This window comes from Tamandua tetradactyla, chromosome X (genome assembly GCF_023851605.1).
Source record: "Tamandua tetradactyla isolate mTamTet1 chromosome X, mTamTet1.pri, whole genome shotgun sequence".
In the NCBI taxonomy this organism is placed as follows: Eukaryota; Metazoa; Chordata; class Mammalia; order Pilosa; family Myrmecophagidae; genus Tamandua; species Tamandua tetradactyla.
The window spans coordinates 167949894-167962007 of NC_135353.1; the positions used below are offsets into that span (position 1 = coordinate 167949894).

At 36.3% G+C, this 12114-nt stretch overlaps 1 long non-coding RNA gene across 2 annotated transcripts in view; it reads right to left on the reverse strand.

Annotated features, from left to right (window-relative positions):
• The window catches only part of LOC143670722 (uncharacterized), a 262410-nt gene that overhangs the window by 117771 nt on the left and 132525 nt on the right, over positions 1–12114 (reverse strand). Inside the window, exon 3 of one of the 2 annotated variants that reach the window (XR_013169442.1) lies at positions 3919–6049. The exons of the other annotated variant lie outside the window; for it this stretch is intronic. This is a non-coding gene — a long non-coding RNA (uncharacterized LOC143670722). Of the gene's footprint in view, positions 1–3918; positions 6050–12114 lie in introns of those variants that run through there. 2 annotated transcript variants of the gene reach the window in all.

A 12114-nucleotide genomic window follows, 5' to 3' on the forward strand; every position in this document is an offset into this window, starting at 1 on the left:
TAGGGAGAATCCACTGCTGTGAGATACCCGAGGGGTGCACGTTTTCCCGGCTGGGGTGGCTGGCGTCTGGGGTCCCCTCCACGCACGTGGCTCCCCGGTCTGACTGGGAACATTGGATAGCGGGGCCCTCCCGTCACGCTTGGCGTCTCGGGCCAGCTGGGCAATTTGGACCAGCACTCCCCCAAGCCACAGCCAGCGACCCCCGCCTCCACGCGCGGTTTCCCGGGCCGACTGCCCCGCAGACAAACGACCGCCACGAGCGCCACCTACTGGGCAGGAAAAGAAAAACAGAGCCCAGAGATTCCACAGAAAAACCTTTCAACCAGCTGGGTCCCACACCCAGGGAGATCTGATCAAATGCCCAGACACCAGCAGAAAATAATGGATGACGCTCGGAAAATTGAAGATATGGCCCAATCAAAGGAACAAACCAATAGTTCAAATGAGATACAGGAGCTGAGACAACTAATGCTGAATATACGAACAGAAATGGAAAAACTCTTCAAAAACCAAATCAATAAATTGAGGGAGGACATGAAGAAGATATGGGCTGAACAAAAAGAAGAAATAGAAAATCTGAAAAAACAAATCACAGAACTTGTGGGAGTGAAGGACAAAGAAGAAAAAATGGAAAAAACAATGGATACCTACAATGGTAGATCTAAAGAGACAGAAGCTACAATTAGTGAACTGGAGGATGGAACAACTGAATTCCAAAAAGAAACAGAAACTATAGGGAAAAGAATGGAAAAACTTGAGCAGGGAATCAGGGAACTGAATGACAATATGAAGCGCACAAATATACGTGTTGTGGGTGTCCCAGAAGGAGAAGAGAAGGGAAAAGGAGGAGAAAAACTAATGGAAGAAATTATCACTGAAAATTTCCCAACTCTTATGAAAGACCTAAATATACAGATCCAAGAAGTGCAGCGCACCCCAAAGAGAATAGACCCAAATAGGCGTTCTCCAAGACATTTACTAGTTAGAATGTCAGAGGTCAAAGAGAAAGAGAGGATCTTGAAAGCAGCAAGAGAAAAACAATCTGTCACATACAAGGGAAACCCAATAAGACTATGTGTAGATTTCTCAGCAGAAACCATGGAAGCTAGAAGACAGTGGGATGATATATTTAAATCACTAAAAGAGAAAAACTGCCAACCAAGACTCCTATATCCAGCAAAATTGTCCTTCAAAAATGAAGGAGAAATTAAAACATTTATAGACAAAAAGTCACTGAGAGAATTTGTGACCAAGAGACCAGCTCTGCAAGAAATACTAAAGGGAGCACTAGAGTCAGATACGAAAAGACAGAAGAGAGAGGTATGGAGTAAAGTGTAGAAAGAAGGAAAATCAGATATGATATATATAATACAAAAGCCAAAATGGTAGAGGAAAATATTATTCAAACAGTAATAACACTAAAAGTTAATGGACTGAATTTCCCAATCAAAAGACATAGAATGGCAGAATGGATTACGACCCAGCAATACCACTGCTAGGTATCTACTCAAAGGACTTAAGGGCAAAGACACAGACGGACATTTGCACACCAGTGTTTATAGCAGCATTATCTACAACTTCAAAGAGATGGAAATAGCCAAAATGCCCATCAACAGACGAGTGGCTAAACAAACTGTGGCGTATACCTACGATGGAATATTATGCAGCTTTAAGACAGACTAAACTTATGAAGCATGTAATAACATAGATGGACCTAGAGAACATTATGCTGAGTGAGTCTAGCCAAAAACTAAAGGACAAATACTGTATGGTCCCACTGATGTGAACCGACATTCGAGAATCAGCTTGGACTATATCATTGGTAACAGAGACCAGCAGGAGTTAGAAACAGGGTAAGATAATGGGTAATTGGAGCTGAAGGGATACAGACTGTGCAACAGGACTAGATACAAAAACTCAAAAATGGACAGCACAATAATACCTAAGTGTAATGTAACTAGGTTGGAACACTGAATGAAGCTGCACCTGAAATATGGTTTTTTGTTTGTTTGTTTGTGTGTTTGTATCTTTTGTTTTTGTTTTTTTCTTTTTCCTTTTTATATATATATATATTATTAGTATTATTATTTTAATTCTCTTCTCTATATTAACATTCTATATCTTTTTCTGCTGTTTTGCTAGTTCTTTTCCTAAATCGATGCAAATGTACTAAGAAATGATGATCATACATCTATGTGATGATACTAAGAATTACTGAGTGCATGTGTAGAATGGAATGATTTCTAAATGTTGTGTTAATTTCTTTTCTTTTTTTTGATTAATAAAAAAATTTTAAAAAAAAAAATAAATAAATAAATACATATAGCCAAACAAGAGCAATAAATATGCTCAACATCATTAGTCATTAAGGAATGCAAATGAAAACCACATGACTTAGAGCAGCTAGAAGAAAACATGAAAAATCATGGAGCTGTAACCCATACATACCAAGCTACAATCTGTTGTTTAGCGGGGTGCAAGGGTAGTTCAGTGGTAGAATTCTTGCCTGTCATGAGGGAGACCTGGGTTGAATTCCCGGCCCATGCACATCTCAAAACAAACAAACAAGCAAATAAACAAACGAAAAATCAAACAAAATTTCAACAAATCATGCTGCAATAAGGGGATACTCACATGGAAAAAGAATGAAATGTGACCCCCACCATACAACAAACACCAAAAAAAATCTGTTGTGTAACTACTTGTTTAAAATGTACTCAGGAATTTATTGCTTTTTTTGTATATATGTTATTTTTCACAATTAAAAAATGTTAAAAAAAACAAAAACAAAAACCCACAATGAACACCACTACAAACCCAAAGGAATAGCTAAATTTTAAGGCTGATGGTACCAAGTATCAGTAAGGATACTGATAAACTGAAACCCTTATATAGTATTGGCAGGAATGAAAATTCGTACAGCCACTTTATAACAGTTTTATTACTTTTTAAAATTAAGCCTATCATTTGAGCCAGAAATTCCATTCCTAAGTTACTGACCAACAGAGATGAAAACATATGTCCCATAAAGACTTGTGCAAAAATGTTCACAGTAGGATTATTCATAATAGGTGAAAAAAATAAAAGGAAAATAACCCAAGTGGGTTATGAAGCACTGAAAGGTAAATAAAATATGGCAGAACTGTGCAGTGGACTACTACGCCACATTTAAAAAGAATGACTAATATACATAACAACACAGATGAATCACTAAAATGTCATGCAAATGAAAGACAAAAGATCCAAGATACTATGTCCAATATGAGTCAATTTATAGGAAACACCAGAAAAGACAAATGTAAACAGATAGAGAGCTGATGAACAGATGCTTGAGGTCGGGGGTTGACAAAAGGGAAGCGACTGCAAAGCGAAACAAGAAACCTTTGAGGGAGTACAGAAGTCATAAAAATCAACCGTGGAAATACTTCATTTTAAAATTTGTTCATGGATCAATGAAAACTTAAAATGGGTGAATTTTATTGGATGCAAATTATACAGAACTAAATTGGTTTTAAAATGTTTAGAAAGAGATAAAAGTAATTTGCCAATTGGACCCAGCTGGGCCATTTTATTTGCATTTTTAAAATCCACTATAGCAAAAGAGAATTTGGGAAACAATCCAAGACAAAGTCATCTAGTTCACATAAAACACCCATGAAGAACTGCTTTCTAAATAATTATTTGAAAAATTCCTAAAATTGTGGGTAGAAAGCAGTCTCAATAATTTAAATATTCATCTTTTGAACACTGAATGTTTATCTAAAGAGTTAAAAATGATTCAGATATCTCATTGGAATTTGGCAAATGTCTTCATATCAAATTCTGAACATCTAGAAATTTGCCAATTGACAAATTCCATATTTACCAAGCACCTATGATTTTTCTGCATCCTAGGACATGCTAACTCACACAGAAAAACTTTTCATCTCAAGGTGTCCTCAAGGAAAGTGAAAGAGATTTCATGAAATAAAATGGGTTTAGACCCAGCTAATAATGGTCCCTGCTCTAAGGAGGTAACGATTTCCTTTGAAAATTAGTCACTAATTTAAGCACCAACATGTTAGAACTGCCAGAATTCCAGAAAGGCCCAGCCATTTCTCTGCTGAAACCAGCAGCCTTGGCCCATGGAGCAATCACAGAGAATTAATTCTGTTTAATTTTTTATGAAACGAATTTTGTTAATGTTCTGTTCTTTCTCTATTAATATTCAAAGCCTACTCTCTGAATAATTTAGAGGAGGAAATAATTTAGAGAGGAAGTTGGCTGCTTCTAAGAGAGGAAGAGGTTGCTTACCTCCAAGGTCCACATCAGAGAATCCCAAACCCTTAGCCAGGTGTGTGAACTGATCTTCCTACACTGAGGTCCTGAAATGGTGAATTTAGGCCAACAGCCTCCCTGCAAATCCCCTCTCCTCCTGGAATCCAGCTTGCCGTCTTGCACCTGGAGTGATGGCCTTTTGTCACCGTTAGCCAAACCCTATCCCACATGATCTCAACGTGCTCATATATGCACATAAAGAGGATATGCTCTTCGTCATTCCCCTGGAACAAAGTAAAGCTGAGGCCATTCTGGGAAAACAGGAGATCTGCAGCCACTATGCCTATAACCCTATTCTGACCTGCTCAGACTTACCACAAAAAGTAAGGTTTTCTATAATGTATCTTGGCATGTCGAAAACACTGCCTTGTTAAAGAAGCTATAATGATAAGCTAAGGGCAGAATGGTTAAGTTTTGTTGTGGAATGGATAAGCCTTCAAAGGGAATGCACGGTAAGTGTATACTCTGCCTTTCATTCATGCACCATGCTGTTTCCCTCTGGTTCTCTTTGCACTGAGGCACACGCTGGCCACACCTGGCCACCTCTGTGACCTGCTGACCCAGGATACCCACGGCTGATTTTAAAAGCTCAGGGATGGCTGCTCAGCAAACCTTAGGCTTAAAAGCCCTAGTTTTCTCTTTAAGGTCACATATTCATATAGCACTTAATACCACATTCCTATTTTCTTAGAAATAAATAGTAAAATGTTTATGAATTCAGAGAAACTCTCACAGCCAAGAGGAGCCAAAGGAGACGTGGTAATGAAATGTACTACGGCATTCTGGACTGGATTCTGGAATTTAAAAGAAAAGGACATTAGATAAAAAGTAAGGAAATCTGAGTAAATTACAGACTTTGGTTAATAAAAGTGCATCAGTATTGGTTCATGAGTTGTGACAAATGTACCATTCTTGTGTGAATGTTAACAAATAGGGGAATCTGTATGTGGCCTGTACAGAAACTCTCTGTACTACATTTGCAACTTTACTGTAAGTCTAAAATTATTCTGAAATAAATTTTATTAAAAAAAATGTTTATGAGTGAAATAACGAGAGGCTGGAGTTTGCTTCAAAGTCATCCAAAGAGGAGTGAGGGTGGAGTACAGATGAAATGAGCTTGGCCATATGTGGGTATTTCTTGAGGCTGAGTGAGAGTACATATTGGAAGTTCATTATATTCTTTTCTTTACTTTTGAATTTGTTTAAAATTTTTCATAATAAAAACTTTAAAACAAGCTTTTTACTAGCTTGTTCTATTGACTGGGCCCAAATCCAGTCATCTTTCATGTTTTGACTCAATCTACTAGAACTTTCCTGGCTTGATGTTTTCCATTTCTGCTTTCAATCTCTTCATCAGACACTGGTTGCATTGTTCTGCCATTTAACAATTGCACTTTGGTTGTCCATCATGGGGTTGTTAGTGTTCAAAGGAATGAGGATAGAATAACTACTAAAACAGAACTCCCGTCTTCAAGCAGCTAATATTTGAGCGTCCTGTTGTGGTTAAGTGGTGTGAATGAGTACCAAGTTTGCTGTGCTTGTAGACGATGACAGGAGTGACTGGTCCACTGTGCTAGGGATGGAAGAGGGAGTCAGAGCGCTGAACAGAGGAGGTAATGCTGAGGAAGTGGACAACATCTGGTTAAGTCATTCCAGGCAGGGCGAGGTATATGATCACGGACCCTTTCTTGGGTCATTTCTTTGAAGGAGACTTGCACAAATTCAAGATCAACTATAAATGAATAAATGTGTAAGTGACTAAAGAAATGTAGTTTATTAGTTTATTTTGTGCTATACATATGGACAATGATCACTGTACAAAATAAATACAGAACTAAGAAAACCAAATAACCATAATGCGATGTATTCATTATATGATGATATGCAATATTATGAAAAAAGCTAATTTTAAAGATTTTTTCTGTTTTTTTCATTAAACTAATTTTGTTAATGTTCTGTTCCTTCTCTATTAATATTCAAAGCCTACTCTCTGAATAATTTAAAGGAGGAAATATTTTTAGCTTGGAATAATACCACCTACTTCTCAGTGAAAATCCAGAGTGAATATCAATTATGATTAGTGATGCAAAGTTTATATTCCCAGATGCTACATTATCTTCCAAATGCACCCAAATCATGGTGAGTCTTAATGAAGAAAGTATATGCACAGATGCTGTCTCTGCTGCAGCTGTTGGAAGCTGCTCAACTCGAGATTAATCTCAGCATCTCATGCTGGTCACCTATATGGTATGAAATTTCTGATGGTTCAATTCCTTTAAGAAAAATAATCACCTGGAGAACTTAATTGTTTGTGATTTGTTTACATTTTCATGGCCTGGGAATGAAAAGGCATACTTTTGGTTTAGATTATTCAAGAATAAAGTCTAATTTTTCAAAAACTGAACAGATTTCTTCTCATAACATAATAACACTATTTCTTTACATTACATCATCCTCTAGGAGTCTCCTTCTAATTTATTGTAGGGTTGCTTTATTATAGCTAATAAAAGAAAATCTATAAAACATATTACACCAAATATCCATGCACGTATCACCCAGACTTAACATGAGGACAGTCACTTTTTCCCTGGTACTTGAAAACAGCACAAAACCTTTCACTTAATGATGAAGTCATGTCATCCATGACAACATTTTGTATCCCTTTATTCTTTCTCCAGTCTTGACTACTATCAAGAATAACACATAACTAGTCTCTTATGTCATGTTCTTTTAAATAACTATCTCCATACACAATATAATTCTCTAGGCATTTTTCAATGTACATAAATGGTAGATAGCACATATTGTTCTGTAACGTTCATTCTATCCCTTTACATTGTGTTTTGTTTTGCTATGTTTAATAAATTATGTACAATGTTTTCCTTTTAACTGTCATATCGTACCACATATATAAACATACCCCAAATTTACCATTTATAACTAATAGTCATTTGAATTCTTTCCGTTTTCCACCACAATATAATGGGTGAAAACAAATGGAAGAATGAACGTTCTAGTGCATGTCTCTTGTGTTCATATAACGTCTCCAATTTGTGTCGAAGAAAATATAAATATATGGGGGTTTGTCAATTCTGCAAGTGAAACCATTGCGCTCCGCCCATATGGGAAATGACATCCAGGGGTGAAAGTATCCCTGGCAGCATGGGAGATGACTCTCAGGGATGAGCCTTTCCCTGGCACCATGGGATCAACAATGCCATCCTGATCAAAAGGGGGGAAAGAAGTGTAACAAATAAGGTATTAATGGCTGAGAGAGTTCAAAGAGTTGAGAGGCTACTCTGGAGGTCATCTTACACAAGCTTCAGTTAGACATTGCTACTATTATAACTTGCCAAACCTCAACCAAAATCATCCCCACCAATCCTAAAGAATACCTAGGGTGTTACATAAAATTCTACAAAGGTTCCATGAACTAGAGTAACTTTCCAGAGACATACAACCTCCAGATGGGTCCCTGGACCAGATAAGTCCTGAAATGCCAAGGGGCCAGCCTTTCCAGAACATCAACTAGTTCCATTCCCCCATCCCATTTCATCGACAGCCCCTTCCAACATGAAAAAGGTAGAATGGCCATAGCCCAAACACCTCTGAAGAATGGAAGAAAGATCAAAGGTGATGGTGGAAATTATACATAGAAGGCCAGGTTTAACAAATGAATATGATTGCTGAATCATTAAATTGCTATCTCTTTTAGTCTTCAGTATATTAGAACTGCTAAAAGTTAAAATCTAAAATGGTGGAACTATAACCCATACCAAACTCTGAAATCTGTTCTACAACTAATGATTGCAATGTACTTTGAAATGTATTGCTTTTTTGTATATCTGTTATATTTCACAAAAAAGGAAAAGAGAAGGAATAGTGTAACAGAGAATATTAGATTTAACAAATGAGTATGACTGCTGAATCATTATATTGATATTTCTTTTGGTCTTCAGTGTCTTGGAGCAACTAGAAGTAAAAATGAAAAATTGTAGAACTGTAACCTATACCAAATTTTAAAAACTGTTGTATAACTACCTGTTAAAATGTACTTGAAGGATGCATGGCTGGTTCAGTCGTTAGAATGCCTGCCTTTCATGTGGGAGACCTGGGTTTGATTCCCAGCCCATGCACCCCCCAAAAAAAGTACTTAGAGGGGTGCACGGGTAGTTCAGTGGTAGAATACTCACCTTCCATGTGGGAGATCCAAAATTTTGTTTAGATCACCCCAGATTACTCAGTGAATAAGTGACAATTCAGGCTCAATTCTTGGACCATGCACCAAAAAAACAAAAAAGTACTTGAAGATTTATCACTTTTTTTTATATATGTTATTGTCACAATAAAACAAATTTTAAAAAAGACATGTGGCCGCATCTCACACCTTATACAAAAGTTAACTCAAAATGGATCAAAGATCTAAACATTAGGTCTAAGACCATAAAACAGTTAGAGGAAAATGTAGGGAGATATCTTATGAAACTTACAACTGGAGGTGGTTTTATGGACCTTAAACCTAAAGCAAGAGCACTGAAGAAAGAAATAAATAAATGGGAGCTCCTCAAAATTAAACAGTTTTGTGCATCAAAGAACTTCATCAAGAAAGTAGAAAGACAGCCTACACAATGGGAGATAATATTTGGAAATGACATATCAGATAAAGGTCTAGTATCCAGAATATATAAAGAGATTGTTCAACTCAACAACAAAAAGACAGCCAACCCAATTACAAAATGGGAAAAAGACTTGAACAGACACCTACCAGAAGAGGAAATACGGATGGCCAAGAGGCACATGAAGAAATGCTCAATGTCCCTGGCCATTAGAGAAATGCAAATCAAAACCACAATGAGATATCATCTCACACCCACCAGAATGGCCATTATCAACAAAACAGAAAATGACAAGTGCTGGAGAGGATGCGGTGAAAGAGGCACACTTATCCACTGTTGGTGGGAATGTCAAATGGTGCAACCAGTGTGGAGGGCAGTTTGGCGGTTACTCAAAAAGCTGAATATAGAATTGCCATACGACCCAGCAATACCATTGCTGGGTATCTACTCAAAGGACTTAAGGGCAAAGACACAAACGGACATTTGCACACCAATGTTTATAGCAGCGTTATTTACAATTGCAAAGAGATGGAAACAGCCAAAATGTCCATCAACAGAAGAATGGCTAAATAAACTGTGGTATATACATACGATGGAATATTATGCAGCTTTAAGACAAGATAAACTTATGAAGCATGTAATAACATGGATGGACCTAGAGAATATTATGCTGAGTGAGTCCAGCCAAAAACTAAAGGACAAATACTGTATGGTCCCACTGATGTGAAAAGACATTCGAGAATAAACTTGAAATATGTCATTGGTAACAGAGTTCAGCAGGAGTTAGAAACAGGGTAAGATAATGGGTAATTAGAGCGGTAGGGATACAGACTGTGCAACAGGACTAGATACAAAAAGTCAAAAACGGACAGCACAATAATACCTAATTGTAAAGTAATCATGTTAAAACACTGAATGAAGCTGCATCTGAGCTATAGGGTTTTTTTTGTTGTTGTTTTTTACTATCATTACTACTTTTATTTCTTTTCTCTATATTAACATTTTATATCTTTTTCTGTTGTGTTGCTAGTTCCTCTAAACCGATGCAAATGTACTAAGAAACGATGATCATGCATCTATGTGATGATGTTAAGAATTACTGAGTGCATATGTAGAACGGTATGATTTCTAAATGTTGTGTTAATTTCTTTTTTTTGTTTGTTTTCCTTTTTTTCTTTCTTTCCGTTAATAAAAAAAAATTTAAAAAAAATAGTTACAATAAAAAGCCTCTCCGCATACAAAAAAAAAAAAAAAAAGACATGTGGGTTGGTGTTGGAATGTTTGTGTGTGTATTCAAACATTTATGTTGTTTATTTTCTTTTGGAATTTTTAGCTGGTTTAGCTATTTTGATGCTACGTTATTTGACACTTGAAAGATCCAGCTTGTGGTATGTCCTCATATGCTTTTTGATAAGAATCTTCATATGTGACTATGTGATTGTGAAAATCTTATGTCTGATGCTCCTTTTATCTACCTTATCAACAGACAAGTAAAACATATGGAATAAAGATGAATAATAGGGGGAACACGTTAAAATAAATTTAGACTGAAATCCTGGTGATTGGTGAGGAGGAGGGGTGGGGGGTATGGTATGTATGAATTTTTTTCTGTTTTCTTTTTCTGAAGAGATGCAAATATTCCAAGAAATAATTATGATGATGAATATGCACCTATGTGATAATATTGTGAATTACTGATTACATATGTAGAGAGGAATGATCAAAAGTTACGAATGTTTGCGTTTGTTTGGTGTTTTTGGTATTTAAAAAAAAATAAAAATATTTAAAAAAATTTCTCACCACAAAATAATTAAGGAATCAATAATGAAAAGTCTATTTTAGAAGGTACACACTTGAAAATTGTTTTAAAATTCAAATTTACCCATGTCAAACAAAATATCACAAAGGAAGCTGGAAATTACTTGAAATGAAATGAAAATGCACCTATTAGAACATATGGGATAAAACTTAAACCTAGAAAATTTGAGCATAAAATGTAGGATTTAGAAAAAAAAAAGCTAAAAATTCTTGTGCTAAGAACTCTAAGTAGTTAAAAATATTTTTAAAAACCTCTTGTAAAGGACTTATAAGGAAAGAGAAGGATGATACTGATAAATATAGAACACAGTAATGAAAGAGAGAAGAAACTAAAGAATAGGACAAAGCTAAAGGCTGCTTCTTTTAAAAGAGAAGTAGATTGATTAACAATCAGTAAAGTTGATCTAGCAAGCAAGAAAGAAGGCACAAATAAATGATACTAGAAATGATCTGAGAAACATAGTTATATAATGACAAAATAATCAAAATTTAAATTGTATAAATTCCTTTTAAAGCATTCAAACTTACTCAAAAGGGATTGAGATCCTGGATAATCATATTGACCTTAAGTAAAGTGTAAGTATGTCTATATCATATGTGTGTGTATGTGTGTGTGTGTGCTGTATTTCACAATAATTTCTAAAAATTTAGAAGAGGTATATTACAATGTGACCAGAAATTCCAGACTTCTTTGTTCCCTGTCTTGTGATGGAACCAGAGCCTCATTTTATGCATGCATACTAGCTCTGCACTGCACTAACAGGATAGACACATGTGGCTATCTAAATTTAGATTAATTAAAATTGAATAAAACTTAAAAATATGTTTCTCAGTCCTACTAGTCACATTTTAAGTGCTCTATAGCCACTTGTAGTGGAAGATACCTTGGAAGAGAAATGCCAGGTGTATCAGTCAGGGTTCTCCAGAGAAACAGAACCAACAGGATATAGATGTATGTGGGGGGGGTGGTGTGGGTATGTGCATACATATATGTAAGGTAATTCCTTAAGAGGTTTATTGTAAAGGATTGGCTCACTTAACAGTGGGGGCTGGCAATTGCAAACTCTGAAGGGAAGGCCCCAAACTGGAACTCTGATGAAGGTGATGTTGAAACCTCAGTTCAAATTCCCCACAGGAAGCTGTCCAACTGGAAATTCTGGCAACTGCCAATATTGAAGCTGATGCAGAAATTCTTCTGACCACTGAAACTCAGTTCCAGTCTTAAGGCCTACAGCTATTTGGAAGAAGAGATTACCTATATTGATGAAAGCAATCTCCTTTGCTGACTGTAGATGCAATCAATTAATTATAGATGCAAATTCCAGCCACGAGATACTCTCACAGTAACAAGCAGGCCAGTGCT